Genomic DNA, 21,988 nt, shown 5'->3' with positions numbered 1-21,988 from the left:
TACTGACAAATGCTCCAAATTCCACAATTTTTTTTTTAGGCTGGTCCTCTCATTGACAGTCAATGACATGGAAGCTCTGACCACTTGCCAGAGCCTATGCACTTCCAAAAGAAACCCAGAAAGCCCTGGCAAAAATTAAAGACACTGGGATTTATCCAACACTCTAGATTAATAAATAACAGAGCGAGCACATGTTGAGTCATTTTAACTTCCTTTGAACTCTTAAAACCTCCACTTTATGTTGAAATAAATTCACTCTGAAGTAAAACTATGCATTGTTAATGAAAGTAAGGAGAGTTTTTGATGCTACCTGGATAAAGGCCAAGTATTCAGAAATACAACGTTCAGCATAGAGGATAACCACTTACAGGGCCAATTTTCCCTGTTGTAGTGTTTTTTGTTGTTGCTAAACGGGTTGCTAATTGAGCTCCACAGCAATTTCCCCTGTGCTACAGATTAAAAAATTACAGGACAGCTTGCCCGAGTGTTTAGTAGTTTTACGTAAAGACTAAAATCAAGTCTGTAACAAATTATAGGAACGTTCCAGTTATTTCCCACATATGCGTCCATCACAGGGAACTGAATCTGGATTTATGACACCTGATCTACAAAACAGTCAAGCTTATCTATGAGCCTGATTTTCATTTGTATTAGGGCCCCTTGCATTACCCAGACAGCATAAAGATACCTTAAGGTGGAAGTAAACTTACTCTTCACGCTGTCAGCGTAGTATAAAAGGGCCTTAGTGTAAGTGAGAATCAAGCCCAAGACATTTAGATGGGTGTTGGCATTTACAGTTGAAGGTGAAAGCTAGATGGGTGAGAATTCCCAGTTCCCGTTTGGGTGAGAAGGGCTGCTGCTCCGAGAAAGACAGCAGCAGCCTGGGCAACATAAACCAGGGCTTCAGTGGGGCTGAGATCTCACACTGGCTTTCTGCACAGCAGGGTGTTTCACCCCAACCTCTCATCTCAAAGCTGGGGCAGAACATTACCCTGATGGGAGAGGGATGTGAGAAACATGGAGGAGCTCACATTTCTGAAGGCTGGTGGTAGCAAGAAGCAGAAGTTACTTGAAGTGAATTCAATCAGCCTGTGCCATTCTGTAGGGATGGTTTCATCCCATTGACTGATTCAGAGAAAACACTTCTGAGCCTAGAGGAAGGCAGTAAAACTCCAAGACCCATCCTGGGATGGACAGGGAGAAAGGCATCCTGGGGACTGTCTGAGCTGAAAGACAGAGACTTTGATGAGTCAGGCAAAAGGCTGTTTTGACCAGGCAAGATAGTTTAGGACCCAGTCCAGTGAAATCAGTGGGAACCTTTCCATTGATCTCAACGGGCTGAAACATAAAGTGTGGACAGGCTTAGCAGAGCTCTTTGCATGTGTTTTACTTCTCTTCTCTTGCAGGATTTCTCCTTTCTCTCTCTGTAGTTTGCAAATACAATCTCATTGTATAAAGCCAGTCTGAAGTAGGTCTTAGCTACCGTTACCAGAGCACAACCCCAGGGTGAGTGCCTCAGATAACAGATGAACTCTTACTTTAAGGGAGGCAGGGAGAAAAGCAGATGATTGCCTGACCACGAGGCTTGCGGCTTACAGCACAGTGGAGACAAGGAGTGCTACAGGAAAAAGTTCTATAGTGAGATTCACTCTCAAAACATAAGAACAGAATTCCTGGGAATGGCATGAGCTGTGTGCAACTGTGATGTGGATGTTAAAGTGGGATTTTGTGCAAAGTGTTAGCTCCCCACTTTGTTAGTGAGGACATGTCTTTGCAATTAACCACTTGCTGCAGTGGGTACAAGCACTGCTATGCAACCATGCCATTGCTCCTGAGAGGATGATAAGCATAAGATCATGAAATCCAAAAAAGGTGAGATGAGCTGGAACTAACAGTCATAACTCGTAACTCATGAGGGCAACTTTAATGTTCACATAGGCCAATGTTTTCAAAAGCGGCCTCTGATGTCGGGGGCCTTGGTCTGAGAAAGTAATGTGCTGAATTCTTACAAGAGCTGAACGGCCCCAGCTGCAGTTGAAGTCCACAAGAGCTGTGAAGACTCATCTTTCCTGCTAGCCAAGCTCCAAGGTGTCCCAAACTGGGCATCCCAAATTACAGGCCACTTTTGAAAATCCGAGCCATCTTGCTTCACACCGTGTCAGTAATCAGCTAACCTTATTGCCCTTCGTAAGGTCCAACACTTCCAAAGGAGCTCATTCTCTGCTGACTACTTGATAACCTGCTTCAAGGACTTTTCCAATCTCTCTCCCTCCAGGAATGAGATGGGGCCGTCTCCTTCTTCCCTGAAGTAATCTGAGTGCATCTCCTCTCATTCTGCTGGATCACTCATCTGAGCTAACAGTTATAAGGCAGATCAGAGAATAAAATGCCAGGATCTGTCAGCAACACACCATGCTAATCTGGTACCTGACAGGCCATTATCCATCCCCCATCTTACTGCCACTGCCACTCTCCATTTCCCACCATTGGCCTGTAAACAATTACACTGTTTGACCCATTCACTGCTGCCTTTCCAATGAACTCAGCTATGATAAGGAATATGGTATAACACTGATATACCTTGTATGCTCAGGAGCACACTCGAATGCAGGGCATGGCAGATAGGGAGAGGAGTACATCTGCGAAATAGCGATGGCATGCTCTGACTTTTTCTCTGGCAGCAGCTGTGACTAGTGAGGGCATGAACCCCTGCTCCATAAGCTCCAACCACAGATCAAGATCTTCCCTAATTGTTAGAGGGAAATGAGAGGCTGCTCCTGCAGGAATTGTGTCTCGGAGAGACAGAATTCTTCTGGAGCTTCTCAGTGATGCTACAGATCCTGGCCAAACCCCGGAGCATTTTTTCCAGTAAGGGGTTGTCCCAAGCTCAGCATAATTATGTATTGCCAGATCTCCATGTAGAGCCTTGTTTTAAGACACTCAGTTTCTGCAATCAGCTGTTTACTCCTTACCAAACCTCACCCTTTAGTGATCGAACTTTAGTGATGATGTAATTTCTGATAGCGAGAGTCTCAGTGTAGGTTCTTGCCATTAGCTGCATTTTGGGATGACTCACTTGTTTCAAAGCACCAAACACCATGTTTGCTAATTGATATCAGATTGACACGTTAGCCCTAGCCAGGGGAATGGGATGTGGCCTCCAGTAATGGAAATGATCCATCAACTCCCTTCATGGAGCCTCAGGGCAGCACCCAGGTAAGGAAGTTGATGTTCATTAATATGCAGCTCATAGGCCAGATCCTCAGGTGGTGTATGGGGATACGGTTCTGCTGAAGTCTATGGAGGTGCAGCCATTGACACCAGTGGAGGATTCAGAGAGTTTAAGGCCAGGAGAATTAAGAATTTCCAGGCCATAGAATTTCAAGTCCAGTCTTCCAGATGAAGTGGAGTAGATCTCATAAAGAGACAGCCCATCGTGGCCCCATGATTTTCCAGGTCATTCAGAAAACAGGGCTCCCTGTGATTAAAAATGCACCAAACTGTCAAGTTTTATTGTCTTCATGTTTTTGGTGTGAGCAGCAAGAAATACAGCGTGGCTGAAAACTCAACAAACTGATTCTGAAAACCTGGATTCCAAAACGTTGTGAAGGTTGCAATAAACTGTTGTTGCACAGTACATGAAACCACTTTAATGGATACAGAATAATGCTGAGCTTGTGTGGTCAATGTTAGTATCTGGCTGGATGCCATTCACATATAAAGCTCCTGTGTTACCATACAGTGCCTGAACTTTCATCACAAATACTCCATCAGGCGAGGTAGCATTATGGGTATATAGTGAAATGCTTCTGACTTGAACAAGTGTTTTCTTTTTCAATATTTGCAGTTTTATACAGGGTCTCATCAAAGCTGTCTTATGGCGCACGTGGAAAATTAATCATTAGAGCAAAAGTTTTGCTTCATTTCAGCGATACACCCACACATGAAAAAACACTGTACCTGGACATCTGTCAAAAGCATGTGGGTCAGAGTGGACATATGGTATAGAAGAAAGCCATTCCAGGCACTCACACCAGCAAAAGCCATGTTGTTACATGCCTGCAAACCGTATCTACTGAGGTACTTCTCTGGCCTTACCATCAGGTAGTATTTGAGCACCTCACACTCTTTAATTAATTTATTTACCTTCCTAACCCTCTTATGAGGTAAGGCAGTGCTATTATTCCCATTTTAGAGATGGGGAACTGAGGCACAGAGATGCTAAGTAACTTGCTCAAGGTCACACAGGAAGTTGGTAGCAGCATATGGAATTGAACCCAGGTGTCCCAACTTCCAGACTCGCACCTTTAGCTGCTAGGCCATCAGCTCCCCCTCTTTTGCATGGTAAGGAAATCTCACTCTCTCAAATACAGATGCTGTCCTGTAGTATAGGAGCCCAGCAAATAGCATATACTTTGAGGACTCCCTCTAATCTAAAGAGATTTTGAGGGTCTCTCACCATTTGTCATGAGCTCAAGGGAGTTTGCCCTTCCACTGCATTCTGCATTGCTTTTGTCAGTCACATGACCCAGCCCTCTTTGCAGATGCTGTGGAAGCAATTACTCCAGCCACAAAACCCATCTCAGTGACACCAGCTAACCATCCCCTACAGTATGCCGTAATTCTGTCTTCTGTTCCTCACTACTCTTGCTTGGGCTGGTATAAAGAAATGCCTCTGATAAGCATGAAAGCCTATTCTTATTTTATTAGTTTTCCTTTATTGCAGTACCTACTCACATTCCCTTCAGAAGGGCAAAGTGTACTGTATGTGGAAATTACTAGTCGCACTCATTGCTGAATGTGCAGAACTGAAAATGGTCATTAGCAATCTGTATAGTCCCAAGGAAGATCACAATTTTTCTGCTGCTTGTTTTAATTATTTCAAGTCTGGCCTTCCCATACTGTCTTTTGACTTAATGTGTCATCATCATTACAGTCAATTCATTGGAAATATACAGGGAGTTGACTCAAATTAAGCGCCAGCATCGAATGAACGACACCATTTCTAATCAGGTGGATGAGTTGGAGAGTCCTACTCCAGCATGGCTCCGTGCCAGCACTAACCTAAAGGAAGTGATGCTCCAGAGGGACATTCACAAAGAGCCAAATGCCTGCCCCCATATGGCTTTAGAGACCTTTTTGTTTATCTGATAGCTTGTATTTGCCAGGCCTTTTTAAAATAAAATAAAAAAAACCTTGACAAAAAAGGACATTCTCTCTGAGATGGCTTTGGAATCCTGGAAGGCTTCCCCCAGAAAATCAGCCATTGTGTGATCTAAGCACAGTAGCAGTATTCTGCATGCAAACAGGAGCACTCAGAACCTGATCTGACACAACTGGAAGCTTTGCCATTAATTTCAATGTGTGCAGGACCAAGCCGTGATTGAAGCAGAAATTCCCATGGTGAAGTGCACAGTCAATGAGGCGAGGACCTATGCTCTTGTGGTGGGGTGAGGGCGTAGGACATCTTAGTGGTTTCCAGCTAAATAATCAAAGAATAGAATCATAGAAGATTAGGGATGGAAGGGATTAGGGCAGGGGTTCTCAAACTGGAGGTCGTGGCCCCTCAGGGTGTCATGAGGCTATTATGGGGGGGTTATGAGCTGTCAGTCCTGTGCCTGCCCATAAGGATGGCCTGGCATGGGGGGGGGCCATCACTTTGGGGGGAGGGGCGTCACAGCCTGAAACATTTTCAAAAGGGGTCCAAGCAAAAAAAGTTTGAGAACCCCTGCATGGGGGAATTTCTTTTTTTCTGTTAATAATTCCATTTAAATAAACTATGGGCCAGATCAGACTAGAAATAAGGTGCACATTTTTAACAGTGAGGGTACTTAACCATTGGTATAATTTACCAAGGGACATGGCAGATTCTCCATCACAGGAAGTCTTTAAATCAAGACAGGAGGTCTGTCTAAAATACATGCAATAGCTCAACCACAAGATGTAGGCTGGATGCAGGAATCCCTGGGTGGGGTTCTTCAGCCTGTGTTATGCAAGAAGTCAGACTAGAGGACCACAATGATCCCTTCTGCCCTTAAAACTGATGAATTTAAGACTGGCTGTAACAGGGACACACAGGGGCAAATGGGGAAACAAGAACTCCTACCAGCACCCCGGTGACCCTGGCATTTGGTCTGGGTGCAGACCAGAAAGCAGGGCCTGAATGCCTGTCTCCCACGCAGATAGGCAGGGCATAGGAAGAGTTCTAGCTCCACCCTCCTTGACATACTGACTAGAAAACCTGGGGAAGTAAACTGCACCTGGTAAATGGACGTAGCAAATTCCTCCCCCATCCGAAACAGGGAGGGAATTGAGGACTGAGGCAGAGCAGATATTCACTGCCTCTTACTCAGTGCTGAACCAAACAGCTCCATCAAGCCCTTCTTTGGTGAGTGTCTAAAAAAGTTATGAGCATTTGAAAACAGGGTTACAATGGAAACTGCATTTCCAACTAAACTCTTGCAAGCAGACAAGAATCAAAAGATTTAAAAGAATTGGATTTCCACCTTGTCAGCTACATTTGGGCTGGCCATTAATAATTCTTTTTTGTCAGTTTCCATTATAAATTCTATTAACAAACATTCTACGCTTTCTTCTGCTGGTGAAATTTAAGCCACATGGATAAGCATAGTGTACAGTTAGCATGAACACATACATTCCAATGTAACTTTTAAATGAAAACATCTGCTTACATTTGTAAAAAAAAAACAACCAAAAACTGTAGCTTATTTGTCCTGCTGCAGGAAGAAAAACTGCTGTCAACCAGCATCAGTGAGTTTCAGGCAGATTCTTGGTAGATTTGCTCAGGATTGTAAATATTGCATCTTTCTCCCTCTCTGGGTGATTTTTAAAAAAGGCTTTGTGGTTTGTGCCTGCATGGGAGATATTTGTTTTAATGTTCTACCATATTTCATCTGATATGCTTACATGGAAGGGCTGGGAGATACAGCTTTTATTTGGAAAAACTTCTTCAGTGTGATGGAAGGAAGAGCAGACTGTATAAAAACACTGCAGCAATCAGTCATGATGCCAGCCAGCCACCCAGGCTTCCTTGAGATGTGATTAAAAATGCACAAGATGAGAGCAAAAAAGAGCAGACAGACAGTAGTGTTTTAGGAAGAGGGAAAAACAAGGAACAAGAATTGTTCTGAACACAAGAGAATTCACAGAACAGTTCGTAACTTTTAATCTCACATCAGACTGAAAGTGGATGAATGATACATGGAGGGCTTTGTGAGGCCAGAACGATAAGTGACCTTCAAATGCTTTTCAAAGAGAGAAACCCAAACAACCACCAAATCAAAGAGAATTTCTAGTAGGCTACAGCTTGGCATCATAAAATAGAGCTTAGAGCTAAGATTATGTTATTCAGTGTGACTTTTCAAATTATATTGAGCACTAGGGACAGATCAACTAGCTTTCGGTTTCCCAATACGCACCAGCAATATACCTAGAAGGAGGACATTAAGCTTTGAAGGCATTTGGATCCGCTGATTGTCTCTCTCAATGTTCGCAACTGGTGTCATTTTAGTTTTTCACTCCGAATAGGATTAAATAAGTACCGCAAATGCACTGAATAAATTTAAATGGAGCTCTTCTTTTTGTCTTAAAATGTTATTGTTTCTGTGTTTCTATTTCAAGTATTTTACCACGTTACCATCTCATGACATTGGATGCTCAGCTCCTCGAGTTTTGTAATTAGGGGAGAAGTTCAGCTTGCATTAGAAATAAAAAGGAAATTTGGAGCCAATATATTTCAAGACAAAAGTTCGAAAACATGAGCCGAATGTGACCGAAAGGCTCAGATGGCAAATAAAAAGTACCCGTTATTTATTATTCTTTTACACTCTCTTGACTTTTAACCCAGTCTTTGCCTGCACTAATCAGTAAGAATTTTATCCTGCAAGGCACCAAATGCTTCCTGCACAGGTCTGAGCTCCCTCAACTCTCACTGCTTTCAAATGGATTTGAGAGTACTCAGTATCTGGCCCCATAGGTTCCCAAATAACTTGTGCCTGGGGAAGCAATGAGTCAATGGAATTGATGAGCCTTGGAAGCTGAACACAGTCTGCCTTGGTTAGGGAGAGCCAAGGAACTACAGAAAAGGAGGGTTTGTCCTCTGCTGGATGAAAGAAAACCATGACCTCACTATAAAGTTCACCCACCTTCCCAATACATTGCATTATTGTTGGAGCAGCATGAGCTACATGACAGGAAGTTATTCTCTAGTGCAGTGGTTTTCAACCTTTTTTCATTTCAGACACCATAGACATAGTTTGTGGACCGCCAGGGGTCCGTCTACCACAGGTTGAAAACCAGTGCTCTAATGCACTGTATGCAAAGACAATGTCCACCTGCTATGGGCCATGCCTGAGCACCACCCATTTGGCAGCTGGCTCAGTTTAGAGTGGGGTGAGAACTGACTGTACCCAACAAAACAAAAAATGAAATTAGCCTAGTGCAAGTAAACTGTTGTTAAAGCGATCAGAATCTGCCCTGATTCCGATGTATACCCCTCCAACCTCTTACTCCTGTAGCAGTACTTACTGCTGGATAATCAATCAAGATCTGAAAAATGACAACATCAAGGTGTCCAACCTCTGCAACATGTGGCCTTCAGCAAAGTTGCTGGCTGTAAATCTGGGTTGCAGAACTCAAAAAGTAATGGTTATTTGTGTGTCATTTTGATTAAAAAGCAATCCTTGAAGTGACAACTGATGTTTCATGGTGAAACTGAATAAATTAAAGATATTTTAGACCAAAAGTTTAAATCAGCTGGTAACATTTAAAGGAAATCTTGAAGAATTTCAGTCATTTATGGACTAACCTCTGCTCTCAGTGCCACTGGACTAAATCCAGAGTAGCTCCACTGAAACCAGTTGTTATTCTGGACTGCGCCAGTGTAGCTCTGATCTATTTGAAGATGGAAGGAGGTATTAATGGGAGAATTGAAAATATTGCCCATAGAACCAATGCTAAATGATGTGCATACAGTTAGTTACCTATGTATAAAAATCTATAGGCAGTTTCCACAATGGTATGCAGCAGCTGCACAATTGTTTGTGTCAATGGTGAATTGGGCCGCTGAGACTATTAAAGGAGGCTGCATAGCCATCTGTCTTGGATGGTTTATCCCAAACAAAACTTGTATCTTGGCTGGAGGTTAGACTGTGTAATGCTATGTGTTTATACGGTGCCCAGAGCAAAATGGGCCTCTGGGAGTGTGGTGTATTGCCACAGGCCCCCTGCCTCTCCAGGTGGTCTCGCCCCTCTTCACTAACAGGACTCACAGGCTTCACCTGTGCTCGTTTATTTATAGTGTATCAGTACAGACTCCACTCCCAAACCAGGCCCACTTGGCCCCAGAGGCTTTGGGCTGCTCACCCTCTCTGGGCCAGGAGGCAAACTAAAATGAATATAGGGCTTCTACCTGCCTCCCTGGCCATGCCTCTCCTAGTTTCTCTCTGGCTGGGTTATATGCACCCTGCAGCTAGGGGGACAGCTGTTCCCTCTTGCCTCACTAGGCACATTCCTGGCTTCTTCTAATCAGCCCCTTCAGCTGTGGGTACCTTCCCTGCTGTCCGGGGCTCTGCCGGCCCTCTTTATCCCAGCCCAGGTACCGGGGGGGGGGAGCAGATGGGGCCTAACTCCCTTCACTCTGCCACAGGGAGCTACTCATTATTACTACTAGTAGTAATATTCAAACATGGGGGCCTAAAGGCAGGCCCTGACAAACATGGCTTAATGTCAGTGGGCACTACAGGTGTTCGACGCCTCTGACCGGAGGGCCACACTCCTTTGGTGCACAGACATCGATGGAGGTATCTAATTAGTTTTGCCCTCATGGGGCAAAAATGATACACTGATCCAAAAATGATATGGTTGACCTGCGACAATGGCACTGAACTTGTGAGGTGCTACTGTAATAGAGGTCATCATACTCATGATTATTAGAAGGCAGAATAGTTTAAGATTTTTTTTACCTGCCCTTGCTAGCAGTTTTAAAACTCTATTCTCAAGCATTTCCCCCTGCCTGGTCCATACAACTCCTATACAGTGTGAAAAGTAAGAAGAAAGGAAGGCTGGCATCTACTTCCAAATGTCTAATTAAAGTGCTCAGGTTCACAGTGATTTGGGCTTCAGGCCCAAAGGTAACACAGCATTTTCCCCTCAGCTAAGTGGCTCCACCTGGAGTCTCTCTTGCTTCCCATCAGTCAATCTGAGACTGACTGGGAAACGCACCGGGGCCACATCAGCTCCATTAGCCAGCATTGACTATTGATCTTTCCCTGTGAGCAGTGCTGAGGGGATACTTCTGAAGCGGTGAACTCCTCTGAGCTGATGGGCAGCCACAGAGCTGACCTTCTCTTAATGCAATTCTCTTTCCCTGCATGGCATGGCTTGGGCCAGCCTGCCTCAGAGGAATGCACTGTGACAGTGCTAATACATAAAGCTTTGTGACTGGTATAATAACCAAGATTTGTGTTCCAAAAAGTCTTCATCTTTAACCAGATGCTCTGGCAATGGCCTCCATTCTCTAGTCCTCAGACTCAGTGTGCTATAATGGAGAACGACCTGCTTTATCCACTGAGCTACATCACAGGCTGAGTCAAAGAGATGGAGTGAATGTTTCTCCTCCTTATGCTATCGTGAATCTTATTGTCAACAGAACACAGCATATGACATCAGATCACAGCTGCTTACACAGCCACATGTTTTGGACAACACACACACACTTCCATCTCAACAGGTAACAGGGGAGGTTTCCAACACGCGCACGCACGCACACACACACTTCCATCTCAACAGGCAACAGGAGAGGTTCCCAGCATAAGCTGAGCACCAAAGGCAAGAGTCTGTTTGACCAGACATTTATTTGGTGCATTTGCCTCTGGTTTAACTCATGTTAAATGGCATAAACAATCAAACCAGCCTTATTAATGGTCATTGCAGCTTCCAAGATAGGGTTTGTTTTTTACTGTTTACATCTCACAATACTTTCCACTGGTATTGGCATCAAATCTTCTCAGTCTACCTCCTCCCTGCTGGCTTAGATATTTCAGGAGGATAAATCTCCTGGGGGTCAGTCCTCAGCTGTTGTACACCAGCACCATGCCATGGAAATCAGCGGGGCCAGGTCCTCACCTGTGAAAATTCAGGGCCGTTCCATAGAAGTCAAAGGAGCCAATCCAATTTACATCATATGAGGATATAGTCCCATACTATCACAAGGGATTTCACTATCAAAAGACACTGTTCAGTAAGTGTTCTTTTGATTTTATTCTTCTTAATGATCAGCTCCTGTAGACTGGCTTAAACAGATGAGTGGATGCTAGGGAGACTGCAGAGAGTTAATACACATGGCAGGTTTAAGTGTATGCTATTCACTAGTGCAGGAAGAAAGTCCCCTGACAGCTGTTTTGCAATCTTTAAGTCCTCCAGCATGCTAGCTGCTCAGCCTCATTGCATTTCTGCAGCTACTCTACAACTCGGGGTGCTGTGAATCAGATGTCACTGTGTGGGAGGTGTGGGGAGTCAATACTCCTCCCCACACAAGCCTGATGTGGAAATTGCACTCACCTGCCCCCTGCCTTCAGGCTGAAATCAGGAAGCCTTGGTGGGGCCTACTAATGAACCGCATGGTGAACAAGTGCAATTCCAGCACTGCAGACTTCCCTGCTGTACATTGATTCCATCCACATGGCTATTCGGCTGCCTGCTGCACTGAGTCAGCAACTTTCTCTCAGTGAGCCAATTAGGAGCCTTCCTTCCTAGACCAGGTCATCTTGGCAGGCTGGGGACAGAGCAAGAGAAGCATGAGAACTTGGAATGGAAAGAGAGAGTCAGGGGAACACCATCAGGAAAGTAAGAGGGGAGGGTGGAGGGAAGTCAGGAGAATGGAGTAGGAAAGGAAGCCTTTTTAGACTCTCTTTTTCCTTTAGTCCTCTAAGCCTTTAACTTCCTTCAATTCTTTCTTTGGATTTCTTTTCAGCTCCCTATCCTCTCTCGTCCCCGCTTTTGCCCTAGAAATAGGAGCGTGGAATAAGAGGCAGATCTCTGTGGTTGACAAAGGACGGACTTGCACAGATAAGGCAACACACTATCAGAGAACAAGCGCTCATGCCACTAAAGGAAGCCCTTTACACAGGAGCGGTGAGGACCACCTGTCCTTTCCGGTGCACTTAGCACAGCCACGTCAAGACAACAGGTCGCTAGCTTGCGATTTTAAGGAGGGTCACATGGTATTTGGTGATTTTCTTAAAGTTCCAGCTCCTGGAGTCAAGTGATTATGGTAGAATCTCAGTTTTCATTTTAATAAAATAAGATTCTATTCTTATGTCTGCCAGGAAAAGCTTGAAAAGATGACCTGAATGCCACCTAAAGGGTCAAAAAGCAGAAAACAAATGAAAAGAATCCAGCCTTTACTGCTATTTCATGATTTCTAAACCCCCTTCCATGCATTTTTGGAGGCTTGACTTGCAGTTGGCCAGCAACACTGTGCTGTGTATGTGCACTGTCTGGGCTGAGGATCACACATCAGCATCTGGTGTCACTAGAATTGGTCATCCCAGCTGGCACATCACTCACAAGCCAGGCTGCAGGGGTCCCTCTGCAGTCCTTACTCCCAGCTACAAGAGCCTGCTCCCCCCAGGGACTTCTGAGCAGGTAGACAAAGCTTCATCCTCCTGTCCTCACTGCTCCCACGGGGAGGGAAAAGTGAATGCTGCTGCTCCTGGCCTGGGTCTGCAACATCTTCTGGCCCAGGAGGCAGCCAGGATGAGGAGGAACCAGGAGCAGAGGTGTTACAGGGGAATTCTGGAAAAGAGACTAAGTAAGGGGGAGGGTAGGAGAGGAGGAGCCAGCTGGCAGCAAAGAGAGACGAGAAGGAGATGGGAGAAATATCTCTGCAGGGAAACATCAGCACAGGTGTGTAATTTGTAGATGGGGTTTGGATCATTCAGTGGGCACAGGGTAAGACTCCAATGCCAGGCTATGCAGCGATCCTCATGTCCTCTTCCAATTAGCTATTATTATTGCATCATCTTAAGAATAAATCTTTCCTCTCCACACATATCAGCAAAGCCACCATCCTCCTTATTAATGTAAGGTGAAGAAGCCTTCAGTGCACCAAACATACATTTTTCACTACATCTTGGCACGAATATCTGGTCTTTTGTATATTTGCCAGAAGAACCCTTTATACCAGATCGCTTTTATCTCAAAATAACCCCTGGAAAAATGCCACAGACTTTATTTGTCATTCACCCTGGGAAAGTTTTGAGCTAATAAATAAACCCAAGTTATTTTAAAAGGACAGTAGCTTTTCTGAAATGTAAACTGAGGGCTCGGGATAGAAACAACAGCAAGCCCACTGCCATACCTAACTACACTACCTACAGCTCTTTCAGTCCCTGCTAACTTGGATTTCTCAGGTTTTGAGACTAAAACTGTGTAAACCTAATTCCTTCATCAATTGTAATTACCTTCCCAATGGGAAATGAGCCTGTCTCAATCTTTAAACAAATCATGCTAAAAGTTCAGCTGAAATACACATGGAAAAAAGGCAATTCAGAAGCATGGCTGAATCTCTCCAAAACCGTAATCTGTCCTTCCATTCTGTGTAATTTTCATCATGGAATCTGACTCAGGATTTGCCAAAGAGTTTTCTGCGCTGATTTTTCATGCCAATATTGGCAACTGAGCTAGGAGTAGGATTTTCAAAGAAGAGTCAAATATTGGCCAAGGGAAAGGAATTATTTTCCCTCACTAGATCAGAACCATACTCTCAGTGGGCATTTTAAAATACTTCTTATACAGTCTTATAGATTTGTGTCTGGTAGTTTGTGGTGGAATGGGAAAAGAACAAATTACACTGTGGATATACAAGGCATCAGCAGATCCAATATCAAAAGACAATGGATGAGTTTCATATACTAGTTCATGTTCTATCCACTTCCAAAATTGTAATGGCTACTGCATTGATTAGGATGAATGTTAGTTACACGGTGTGATGGCAACACATGATGAAGGTGTACTTCAAAGCTCTTTTAAATAATACATTAAATAAATGGTTGAAGATCCATGTCAGTGAGATAATATTAAGGGCCATGCCCTCAGCTGGTATAAATTGGCATAGCTCCACTGATTTTAGTAGGGCTGCACTGACTCACAACAGCTATGGGGCTGGGCCTGAAGTCGATGGTTATAAATACTTTGGACTTAATGCCAAAGTCCTGATTCACTCCTTATCAGGCAAAATCCCCATGGCTATGGGACCAGAGCGGCAGTTTTGTCCTTATGAGAAATTCAGAACTGTGTTCATAGGGCTTTAGCAAAATAGCTAAAAATCATTTCCAGCTTCTATCTCCTGCCAAGATCTGAGCTGTGGGTGCTGCACTGTAGCTGCCCCCACCCTCAGCATAGGCACCATGGCTCCGGCTCTAGCAATATTCTCTTGGGCAGGAGAAACACAGGACCCAGTTAAGTGCTGACCTCTCCACAACTCCTCAGCTCCCCTTCAGGCCCCGGGCTATGATGATCCACAATAACCTCCCATCAACCAAGCTGTATAGAAGGCACGGTTTCAAGCATGGCAATCCAAACTGGTGCTAGCCCATTGGGGGCCCTAAGCAGGAATATTTCCCCCCTCCCCATACTAAACCAGGCAAGTTCTTATAATAAAAAGCAAATGGGGCTCCCTTGAGCAATTGCTTAGCCTGCTTCTGCCTAGCATCAGCTTTGATGGCAATTCCCAGCTAATCACTAAACTGTGGCTCACCCCCTTGCACATGCACACGTGCACTCACACACACTGAACTGCAGGCAACAGGAGAAGCCTGAGTCAGGTTGCTCAGGCAGCTGACTACATTCTGGCATGTAGGGACTGGACTTTAGCTTTATGCAATGCTTTCAGGTAGACTGCGGCTTTGGGGGCTTGTGCTGGAAACAGATCAGTCCCGACACTATACTGGGCACCTTTTGGCCTTGGCTCCAGAACTGTGCTGAGTTACATGGCTCCCTGCACTCAGTTCTCAAGGATGAGGCTCAGGATAACTATAGCCTTATGGAAGCAAACAGGTTTTTGCGTGAGAGCTCAACTTGAAGATAATGTTCTGAGCTTTTCAGTGACAGAGGCTGGCCCAGGCTTAGCTAGCACCAGGGGCAATCTAGTCTATGCTCACAAGATTGTCCAGACTCAGCATGTTAAGGGGATGTGCCAGGCTGCAGGGCCAGCTGGTCCCCTCTCCAGGTCCGCAGTGTGGGATCTGAACACTTGCTTTACCAGGGAGCTTTCCTCTGCAGCTTACTGGATGTGTGACATCAGAGTTTATGAGTTCAGCCAGGCCTGCTGGCTTTTGACGACTCCCAGCTCACACAAAAGGGTGCTGGACTCCACCTACGGCCCTCAGAATTGCACTAAGCTGGACTGGAGTTCCTAGCTGGTTTACAGTATTACAGAGACATGCTTGCACCTTTTCTGCGCACTTTATGCTGGCCAGTCTGTGAGTCTCTGTGCTACTGCTTGCCCTGCAGTACCTGGAGCTGGGAAGCCATTCACACACTACCAGGTCTCAATATTTGCTTCTGCACCTGGATTTCTTGGCCTACTCACACATCAGGGCATCACATCCAGTCATGGGACTGGCAAAGTTCTAGCAGAATAATAACTGTAATCACAAGCAGTCCAGAGTTACCATTCATCTTGTTTCAGGACAAATGTGATTGGCAAGGGTGCTTTGCTCCAACTGCGTAATTAACCAGCTTCTGTTGTTTTTCCTCAACACTTCCCAGATACCCTCATACTACTCTACAGTTGGAGACTGTTTGGATCTGTAGGCGCAGTATCATTTAATGAGCCATTTGGAATGGCAAGAAGCATTGGCCCAATAAAATATTTGGGCCAGATCCTCAGCTGATGTGTTGGTGGATCTCCACTGGCTTCAGCCGAGGAGCTGGCCTTTTGTTTGCAGTGAGGTTACTTGAGTGGAATTTTAGATATGCAAGTATGAGGTTTTGTTTAAGTGTGTTTGTCTTTTTAAAGAACTTGGGACAAAGAAACACCCTCTGGGCTACGACTGCCACAATATCTCAAGTGTGGCATCTGTTTTGTGGAACAGATGCCTGACAGGAGTGTAGATGCATGCATTGCAGCTGCTATGCTTGGAGCCTTGGAAAAACACAACTCCATGAGCTCATTGGAAGAGCATGGAAAAGCTTAAAATATTTCAGTTTTAGTTCATGCTCCAAACTCAACCCTGAAACATTCAAAAATGACTGCTAGGCATGGAGAGTTAAATTCAGAGAGATGACACTAAGGACCTGAGATCTTTTCTGTCAAAGAGAGAGGAAATTAGGGTGAGTGCTTAACAATTATTTGTGAAGATAACAGTATTGTACAACCCTGTTACTATCTAGTTCAAACAACTTAGATCTAGTAGAGTCACTCACAAAAGGATATCAAAGAAACTCAGTAAGATTAGAAAATGGCTCTGGGACAGAAAACAAAGAGTCAGAATAAATGGTTAATTTTCACAGTTGAGGATTAATCGTGAGGTGCTTCAAAGTTCCATGTTCAGACCCAGTGCTGTTTAATATATTTCTTAACCACATGGAAAAATTATTTAAGTGCATCAAGATCAGAGAAGACTCCGAGGAACTCCAGATGAACCCAAGGTGAGGTGAACGGACAGCACATGGGCAGGCAAAATTCATTGTTGACAAATGCAAAGTAATGCACACTGGAGGGAATGACTTAAACTACACAGTCCTGGGTTCTAAATTACTGGTATGAAAAGCTCTGCTCAACGTGTAGCCAATGTCAGAAAGAGCAGAGAAAGCATGTGGACGTACAAGGAATGAAATGGAAAATAATATTGAAAGTGTTATAATGCCGTTTTGTAAAAGGAGCTCAGCAATGGGTGACAGTAATTATTAAAGGCATGGAAAAATTTCCATGTGAAGAGAGACTGGAAAGAAGGAATTGCTTAGCTTAGAGAGGAGGCAAGATATAAAACAGCGAAGGGTTTACAGATGCTATATCAGGCGCTTTTATTATCCTCCCAAAATATAAGAGCCAGGAGATGCTCAGTAAATTAAAAGACAACAAATTTAAAAGCAATAAAAGGAAATACTTAAAAAAAAAAACAAAAAACATATTGCACAATTGACCTCTGGAACTAACTGACAAAATATCATTCTAGCTAAGAGATTAGTAGGATAAAAAAAAAGATTTAGACATTTATACGGATAATGAGAATGCCCGCAGTTACTTTAAATAAGATTTAAAAAACATATAAGGTCTGTAAACTCTTCCTGTTTTCTGAGAATGTATAAACAGCAAGACTTGTAATGTGGTCAAATGCGAGGTCAAATATCTAGGAACAAATGTAGCCAAATGTACAGGATGAACTATTCTATCCTTGCAACTATTGACTTCAGAAAGGACATTGGGGTAATGGCATCTAATCAATTGAACATGAGCTCCTAGTGTGATGCTGTGGCTAACTGGACTAATACAATCCTTGGATGCATATGCAGGAAAATATCAAGTGAGGCAGGGAGATGTCATTACCTTTGTATACAGCATCAGTGAGACCGTTACTGGAATACTGTGTCTAGCTCTGGTGTCAACACTTCAATAAGGTTGTGAAAAAATTGGAAAGAGTTCAGAAAAGAGCTACAAGAACAATATGTGGCCTGGAAAATCTGTCTGATAGAGAGACACTTGAGAAGCCCAATCTATTTAGCTTAGCTAAGAGAGGGGTTAGAAGGGACTTGATCTGAATATTGAATAACTGAATATGTTCCACGAAGAGTTGGATCAATGCAGATGGTTGCTCAAATATGCTAATAAAAATATTCAATCAATTTAGATTAAAGAATAAATCTGAAAAAAATCATGATCTGTTTGCCGACAGAAAAGAGGGCTAAATTTGTCAGATAAACAGTCCATCAGCTTTACTCTGAAAGCTCAAAGGGCCAATCCAATTCCCACTGAAGAGTCTTTCCACAGATTTCACAGGGAGTTAGATCATGCCATCAATATCCAAGGCTATTCTTCATGGTAAACCTTTAACTCGACTTCTCTTCTGTCCTTTCCCAGTGCATCCTCCTCCTATACACATAAGATCATAGCAGCATAGGACCTAGGCTTGAAAAGGACCTTTTGCCTCACTGAGTCCAGTCTTCTGCTGCTGCAGGCAACACTGTCATATAATTCCATTAATAAATTTATCAATAGGAGTGAAATCTTCACCACATTCAAGCGAAAGGCAAAACTCCTACTGAGTTCAATGGGGCCAGGATTTCACCCATCAAATCTATTTATCCTACCGTGGGGATGTTTCCCTACACTTCCTCCCCAGCTTGACTCCTCTTTTAACCTCATGCTTCAAAACTATGTGTTCATGACAGAAAAGATCAGCAGGTCAGAAATGGTTTGGGAATGTAATTACTCGCAGGCTGCAGAAGGCAAGCAAACGGGCCTGGGTGAAATCCAAAAGGTCAAGTATATACAAGGTTTCCTATGGGAAAGTACTATCTAAACCTGGGCCGAAACTTCAGAAGTGCAGTTAGAATCCTAGGCTGGCCACCCAGCTACATATTTCTAATATTTTCTCCAGACAAATTAATTATACTGAAAGGGCTGCTCCACTGAAGGGATCTAGAGATTTCTTTCCCTTCCCTATCCTGGTGGCATATCTGAGAGTCAAAAGGCAATTCCCCTGGGGACACTGGAGTATTCTGAGAAAGTGAGACAGTCAGGCAGCCTTCTGATGTTGGCTCTTCTGGCCTTCATGATACTGGGAAGCAGCAGAAACCATGGAAGGCCCTTCTTTGATCACTTCCTCTTTTAATCTTAAATGTGTAAAACATTAGTTCTCATGAAAGACAAAGACTAAACTGCGCAGGGGCTGGAGCCTGTGCAATGCATAGATGTTGGGATAATTTCTCATGTCTCACGCTGCATAGAAAAGGGCTAAGAACTCATTTTCTCTCCCTCTCAGGCCCCCGATTAGTTGTGAGCAGGGCAAAGAGGCTGCAGGACCTTGGGCTTTGCAGACCCCAAAGGCTGCAAGCTACCAGTTTCCATTGGAGGTCGACAATGAAAAGCATGTTTCAGAGATGAAAACAGGTTGCCATCCTCAGTCCTGCTGGTGGGTCCCCTGGTAATGCTGCTGAAGTCACACTGGGTCTGAATTGCTGCGTGTGAAAGCAGAAGCTGACCCCATGTGTTTAGATATAGCTATCCATCACTGACAAGCTGTGGGATGGCTGGGACCACTGTTAGTCTAAATCTATAAAAATAGAAGAGGTATAGTCCTCAGCCACACTACCCTTCAATGAAACATCTCAATGTACAAACTCTGCCCAGGCTTCGATAGGTTTCTTACTTTTTAAGGTCTCTGTTCTGCAAACTTCACTCACAGTGAGCACTGTGATTAGTCTTACTAGAAAGCCTGACTGAGATCAGGGCCGCACTATGCTAGGTGCTGCACAGACAGCTAGTGAGAAACTGTCACTGCCCCAAAGAGCTCACAATCTAGACAGATAAAGGTTGGGAGGCAGAACAAGACTTTGACAAGGTCACCCAACAGGTCAGTAGCAGAGCTGGGAACAGACCCTACATCTATCTCCTGAACCCCAGCTCTATGACCAGACCATTCTGAAATAGACATCACTGAAACCAACAGGCCCACTTGTGGAATAAGGCACTACTCTTTGTGAGTACGGATAGTAGGACAGCACACTAGGTCTGCACTGTAAATACAAAATATATCGGTACAAGAGCAGGGTGGAAATAAGGACTGGCATTCGAATGTTGCACAGTCTTTTCTGACCAAGAAAAGTTCCAACCACCAAGGACAAAGGAAAAGTAGTTCCCTGGCATCCTGTTCCGGTTGGAGGCCCAGGAATAGCTGTTGCAAATTACTGGCTGAGAGCTGTAAGAAGTTAAAGTAATAAGCATTTCAGCAAAGGATGGGGAGGCACTTACAGAAGCCATAGTAAAAGTAGCCAACTTTTCCATCCATTTATCAAAGTGCTTTCCATCCCTATTCAAAGAAGCAAGTGAAACAATAATAAATACTGAGCAAAGAAATGTAGCCAGAGCCTTTTTATTAAATGAAAACATTAAAGAGTAAATGCAACGCACTGGCAGGCCCCAGCCAGGTTGGTGGAGTGGAGAGTAAGTGCATCTGACAGCTGGCACTCTATGCTCTCCGTGGGCCATACCCTGCTCTGATGGGGCACTTGGCCACACCAGCTCTGCGTAGATAGCGACACAGAGCTGCACTGTCCTGGGAGGCAGAATTTCTCCCCAGCATACAACAGAGGAGAACATGCTGCCACATCCCTTTATAGCATGTCTCTTACTCACCCGCTACACTGGCCCTGCTCTGTAGGCTGGTGAGCCGGGACCACTGAACCTGCTCTCCATCCAGCAGAGGGGCTACAATTATGCCAGACATCAACACAGACTGTGCAAGGTGGCTCCTGGCACCATGCCAACAATTGCTTACCCAAGGCAGGGGAAAGACTCCTAGCACCATTCCCCAGCTGCACACACATGTACAATCCAGGTCCATTCTGGCCCTCAGGATGGGCCTCGGGGTTTGGCCTTCTGTTATTTGAATTCAATTTTTCACTTGTGTAACAGAAGGATCCTTTATTGTTCCCATTTCATTAGTGCCAAAGGTGTGTGTGGTGTGCCGCAGAAATCAGCCAGGCCTTGCTCTGAGAAGCTCATTGGCTGAACAGGAGAAGCACCCATAGCAAAGAGCTAGACACAGATCTTGCCAGCAGTCTGTCTCTCTGTGCCCCTTTGCACAGAGAGGATCTTCAGAGTGCACTGTTCCATTGCTACTTCCTTTTGGAAGCCATTGTCATTGAGACAGAGCCTGGGCCAATACAAGTAGGAGGTATGGAGGTTTTGGGGGATGGGGGTTGTCAGCTGGTGTAGTTACAAAATGGAGCATAAGGGGTTACTGCTCCCTTGCTGATGTCTCTCTAAGGGTCCTATCCTGTCAGCAAGGGGAACAGGCAGGTCGACAGCATCACCAGCAAACATGCTACGGCAGTCCTTGTCCTGCCCACTTCTCCATTCCATCTGCCTGCTGGGCTCTGGCCTCCTGATGCCTAAACTCCCCCCCCCCCCCCAAATGTGCAAACAAACCCCAAGGTCTCCCATCTTGCTGCTCCCCCGTCCCCCTCATGCCAAAATCTTGCCCAGTCCCTAGATTTCCCATTCTGCTACTTCCCCTGCCCCAGCACGCCAAAACCTGGCCTCGCTCACAGCGAAGGACAAAGCTCAATGGGTTCAGCGGATTGCCTTAGGCTAGTCAATAAAGAATGGGGATGTCTGTCTGACTGTCGCAATGAAGGATGGCCTTGTGCTAGGACTCAGGAGAACTGGGGTCAGCTCCAGGTTCGGCCAGAGCTTTCCTGTGTGACCTCGGGGCACATCACAATCTCGCCTTCCCTCTGTTCCTGCATCTCTAATAGGGGAATAAAAATCTTCCTCTCCTTGCCTTGCTATTATGATCTGTGCGCAGGCCCTGGCTCTTACTATGTGCATGCACAGCACCGAGCACAAGGGGTCCCAATGGCAGCTGCTTCTGTAATATAACCAAGAGTAACAGCGTTGTCGCCGATAGTGGGGGGCAGAGGATGAAAACGATTATGAGCAAACAGGATCCAGTGACTCTGAGCAGGAGCACGTTATCCAGCCACGTTCCTCATCCAGCTTTAGCCGACCACTGAGAGGCCTGTCGTGCCCTGGCCTCCCCTTTGGCTGTCCTGAACTCTGGGCTGCACGCCCTCCCCAGCCTGCCCACGTGCAGCTCCCTGGACTCAGGGGCAGCTGTGCATAGGGATCTAAGGAAGGGGGCAGGCTGCCCTGACACCCGAGACCCTGTGGAGAGCACTCTGTAGGCTTCAGGTTCTGCACTTAAAGACAGGCAGTTCATGGATCAGGGATGTCCATCTC

At 44.9% G+C, this 21,988-nt stretch overlaps 1 protein-coding gene and 1 long non-coding RNA gene across 6 annotated transcripts in view; both read right to left on the bottom strand.

Annotated features, from left to right (window-relative positions):
- The window catches only part of SLC8A1 (solute carrier family 8 member A1), a 329,809-nt gene that overhangs the window by 187,164 nt on the left and 120,657 nt on the right, over positions 1-21,988 (bottom strand). The gene's annotated exons all lie outside the window — the stretch shown is intronic.
- On the bottom strand, positions 1,916-21,145 carry LOC137143235 (uncharacterized). The gene is made up of 2 exons (XR_010917133.1): positions 12,589-21,145; positions 1,916-11,794 (listed from the first exon to the last, which is right to left on the bottom strand). It is a non-coding gene; the product is annotated as an uncharacterized lncRNA (long non-coding RNA).

This window comes from Emydura macquarii, unplaced genomic scaffold (assembly GCF_026122565.2).
Source record: "Emydura macquarii macquarii isolate MOO-44397 ecotype Brisbane River unplaced genomic scaffold, CSIRO-AGI_Emac_v2 contig_3305, whole genome shotgun sequence".
NCBI classification, from domain to species: Eukaryota; Metazoa; Chordata; order Testudines; family Chelidae; genus Emydura; species Emydura macquarii.
This window is presented reverse-complemented; position numbering and strand designations above follow the sequence as displayed.